Raw genomic sequence first — 5,070 nt, forward strand, 5'->3', positions numbered from 1 at the left:
TGAGAGGCCCCCAGTATCTCTGGCTGGACTGACTGGTGAGGGTCTTCTCCCATACAAGGCCAGTCTGTGAAGACGGGTAGGGATGTCTATTTTTCCTAATACACAGATGCCAACACAAAAAGTCAAGGAAAATGAAGAAACAAGAAAATACAGCCAGAAAAAAGGAACAAGATAACACATCAGAATTCAACTCTAATAAAACAGAGATGTATGATTTATCTAACAGATAATTCAAATTAACCACATAAACATCCTCAATGAGCTCAGGAGAAAAATGTATACGCACAGTGAGAATTTCAACATAGAACTAGAAAGTGTTTTTAAAGTGCCAAACAGAAATCTTTGAGTAAAAGAATACAATACACTGAAAAATTCACTAGAAGGATTCACCAGAAGACAAGATGAAGGAGAAGAAAGAATCAACAAACTCAAAAAAACATTGAAAAGACAACTTATGGAGTGGAAGAAAATATTTGCAAACTATATATCTGATAAGGGGTTAAGAGATTTTCTACAAATTATATTACGTAATCTATAAACAGATAATTTTACTTCTTCCTTTCTGACTTGGATGCCTCTGTTTTTCCTGCCCTAATTTCTCTGGCTGGAATTTCCAATACTATGTTGAATAGAAGTGGCAAGAGTGGACATAACTGCTTCTTTCATGACCTTAGAGGAAAAGTTTTCAGTTTTTCATTGGTGAGTAACTGTGAGCCTTTCACTTCTGCCCTGTATTATGGCGAGATATTTTTTTTTTTCTATTCCCTAGTTTGTTGAGTTTTTTTTTTAATCATTAAACAGTATTGATTTATATTAAATGCATTTCTGCATCTGTTGAGATGATCATGTGATTTCTATCCTTTGTTCTGGTAATATATTATATCATGTTGATTGATTTTCATATGCTGAACCATCCTTATGTCACAGGCATTAATACCATTTGACATGGTGTATGATATTTCTTGGTTTGCTAGTATTTCATGGGGATTTGATCACCTTATGGTGCCTTTGTATGAGTTTGGTATCAGGGTAATGCTGGCCTCATGACGTTGGGAGTGTTCCCTCCTCTTCAACTTTCTGGAAAAGTTATAGAAGGATCAGCATTAATTCTTTTTAAATGTTTGGTAGAATTCACTAGTGAAGCCATTTGATTTCGGGGCTTTTCTTTGTAGGGAATGTTTGATTACTGATTCAATCACTTACCACTTACAGGTATGTTCAGAATTTCTATTTCTTCATGATTCTGTCATGGAAGGTGGTTAAGAGTCTAGAAATTTATCTATTTCTTCTAGGATATTCAGTTTGTTGGCATATAATTATTCATAGTGGTCTCTTATAATCCTTTCTATTTTTGTGGTATTAATAGTAATGTCTCCACTTCTGATTTTATTTACTTGAATCTTCTCTTTTTTTTTTTTATTAATTAACCTAAAGAATTGTCAATCTTGGTCTTTTTTACCAACTTGTTTCATTCATTTTTTCAATTGTTTTACTATTCTGTATTTCATTTTTGCTCTAATCTTTATTGTTTTCTTCCTTCTGCCAACTTTATATTTTGTTTGTCCTTTTCTAGATTTTTTTAACTTTTATTTTAGGTTTGGGGTACATGTGAAGGTTTGTTACATAGGTAAACACCTGTCATGGGGGGTTTGTTGTACCGGCTATTTTATCACCCAGGTATTAAGCCAAGTACCCAATAGTTATCTTTTCTACTCCTCTCCCTCCTCCGGAACTCCCTCCTTAAGTAGACACCAGTATCTGTTGTTTCATTCTTGGTGTTTATGGGTTCTTATCATTTAGCTCCCACTTATAAGTGAGAACATACAGTAGTTTTCTGTTCCTGCATTAGTTTGCTAATGATAATAACTTCCAGCTCCATCCATGTTCCCATAAAAGACATGATCTCATTCTTTTTTATGGCTGCATAGTATTCCATGGTGTATATGTACTACATTTTGTTTACCCAATCTGTCAATGATGGGCATTTAGGTTGATTCTATGTCTTTGCTATTGTGAATAGTGTTTCAATTAATATTTGTGTATATGTGTCTTTATGGTAGAATGACTTATATTCCTCTGGGTATATACCCAGTAATGGGATTGCTGGGTCAAATGGTAGTAAAGTATAAAATTAGACTATGTATTTGAGATCTTTGTTCTCTTTCAGTGTAGGCATTTATAACTCAGTACTGCTTTTACTGCACTCCATGTTTTGATATGCTGTGTTTTCATTTATATCTCAATATGTTTCTAATTTATCTTAGGAGTTACCCTTTGACCCATTGGTTTTCAAGGTTGTATTGTTTAATTTACACAAATTTTTGAATTTTCCAGTTTTCCTTTTTCTATTAATTTCTAGTTTCGTTCCATTGTGGTGAGTAAACGCACTTGGTATTACATAAATCCTTTTAAATTTGTTAAGACTTGTATTTTGACCTAACACAATCAATTCTGGAGAATATTCCCTGTATTCTTGAGGAGAATGTGTATTCTGCTGCTGTTGAGTTGGTCTCTATTGTTGTTGAAGTCTTTTTTTCCTTATTAATCTTCTCTCTGGATGTTCTATCCATGATTGAAAATGGGAAATCTCCCACTACAATTGTGTTGCTATTTTTCCTTTCAGTTTGAAAATGGGAAATCTCCTACTACAACTGTGTCGCTATTTTTCCTTTCAGTTCTGGCATGTTTGCTTCATATATTTGGGTATTCTAATGTTGGGTGCATACACATTTATAATTCTTATAAATTCTTGGTGATTTGACTTTTTATCATTGTGTAATGTCCATCTTTGTTATTTATAGTTTTTAATTTAGTTTATTTTTTCTGATATAAGTATGGCTACCGTGCTCTCCTTTGGTTACATTTCCTTTGAATATTTTTTCCATCCTTCCAATTTCAGCCTCTGTGTGTTCTTATATCTATAGTAAGTCTCTTGTAGACAGTATATGGTTGGATCTTATTTTTTATCTACTCAGGCACTCTATGGCTATTGATTGAGGAATTTAATCCATTTATACTCAAACTAATGACTGATAGGGAAGTACTTACCACAGCCATTTTGTCTAGTATTTACTGTATATCTTGTAGCTTTTTCGTCCTTCTTTTCCTTTCTTGTCCTCTTTTGCAGTGGTTTTTTTTTTTTTTTTTTTTTTTTTTAGTAATGACCTACTTTCATTTATTTCTCATTTTCTTTTGTGTATCTTCAATTAGAATTTTCTTTACAATTATCAGACTTAAATAAAATACCTTGTAATTATAACAATCTACTTTGTTCTGATAAAAAGTTAACCTCAATTGCATACAAAACTTTACTTTTTTACTTCTATTCCTTCACACATTTTATGTTATTGATGTCACAATTACATCTTTTTATATTGCATATCCATTAAAATATTTTCATAATTACAGTTTTCTAAATAATTTTGTCTTTTAACTTCTATACCAGAATTAAAAGTGCTTAATGCACCACTATTACAGAATTATTCTATGTTTATCTATATATTTACCTTTACCAGTGAGCTTTGTACTTTTATATATTTTTGTGTTGATGTCCAGCATCCTTCTGTTTCAATTCAAAGGACTCTCATAGCATTTCTTATAACGCAGATCTAGAGCAGTGATAAACTCTCTGAACTTTTGTTTGCCTGGAAACATCTTTATCTCGCCTTCATTTTTGAAGGACCATTTCAACCAGTATAACATTCTTGGTTGGCAGTGTTTTCTTCAGCAATTTGAATGTCTTAGTCTACTCCCTCCTGGCCTATGTTGGGTTGGCTGAGAAATTTGCTAATGGTCTTATGGAGGATACCTTGCATGTGATGATCCCCTTTTTTCTTGCTGCTTTCAGAATTCCCTCTTTGTCTTTGACTTTTGGTAATTTTATTATAATGTGTCTCAGTGTAGACTTCTTTGGGTTTATTCTAGTTGAAATGCACTGGTATCCAGAATCTGGACGTCCATCTTCATCCCCATATTTGAAAGGTTTTTAGTCATTATTTCTTCAAATAAGTTTTTTTCCTTTTTCTCTCTCTCTTCTTTTTCTATAACACCAATAATATATATAGGCCTATTTGATGTTCATCTCATAGGTACCTTAGGCTTTCCTTACTCTTTTTCTTTTTATTCCTTTTTTCTTTTTCCTCCTCTGACTAAATACTTACAAATGATCTGCCTTCAAGATAGGTGATTCTTTCTTCTGCTCAATCAAGTCTGTTGTTGATCCTCTCTAGCTCATTTTTTAGTGCAGTTATTACATTATTTGGCTGTAAGATTTCTGCTTGGCTCTTTTCTATATTTTCCATCTCTATGTTGATACTCTCATTTTGTTCATGCCTCGTTTTCCTGGTCTCATTTAGCAACTTTAACATGCTATTTTGAATTATTGGTCAGGTAATACATATATACCTCCATTTATTTCAGGTGACTTTCTAGAGATTTGTGTTGCTTTTTGATTAGACCACATTTCCTATTTCTTTGTGTGCTTTGTAACTTTGAGTTGGGATCTGTGTATCTGAAAAAAACAGCCACTTTTTCAGTGTTTATGGGTTGCTTTTGTACAAAGAAGGACTTTTTCCAGTCATCCTGGCTAGAGATTCTGAAAGCTTCTCAAACCCTATCTGTGTATGTATCTTCTCTGGATTTCTGCATGTAAATTCCTAACTGGAAGGATTGGCCAGTTTCTTTTTTCAGAAGCTTATAATGTCTTGCTCATTCTGGTGTCTATGTGTGGTTTGTAAGTACTCTAACCTGCTACAAGCTGTCCAGTCTTCTTTTGGTCTCAGAAGCCTGTAGGCTTCTAGACTATGTCAGGTTCCCTCAGTACTCTAGAGGTAGGTGAGACAGAAACTAGTACTTCAGGAAGGCTCCTGAAATGTCAGAACTTTGGAAGCATTCTTATTTGTTGTTGTTGTTCTGAAAGCAGCCAGGCAGTGGAATTTTTTCCAGTTCATTTCATGCTAAATGGAGTGAAGAATTATGGCAAGTGAGTGTACAGTAGTGCAAACCATTGCCTTAGTTCTCAGAAGCCTTAGTCTGATGCTCTTTCTTGTCAGCATTTAGATTCAGGCAAGA

The sequence above is a fragment of the Theropithecus gelada genome, chromosome 5 (genome assembly GCF_003255815.1).
Source record: "Theropithecus gelada isolate Dixy chromosome 5, Tgel_1.0, whole genome shotgun sequence".
In the NCBI taxonomy this organism is placed as follows: domain Eukaryota; kingdom Metazoa; phylum Chordata; class Mammalia; order Primates; family Cercopithecidae; genus Theropithecus; species Theropithecus gelada.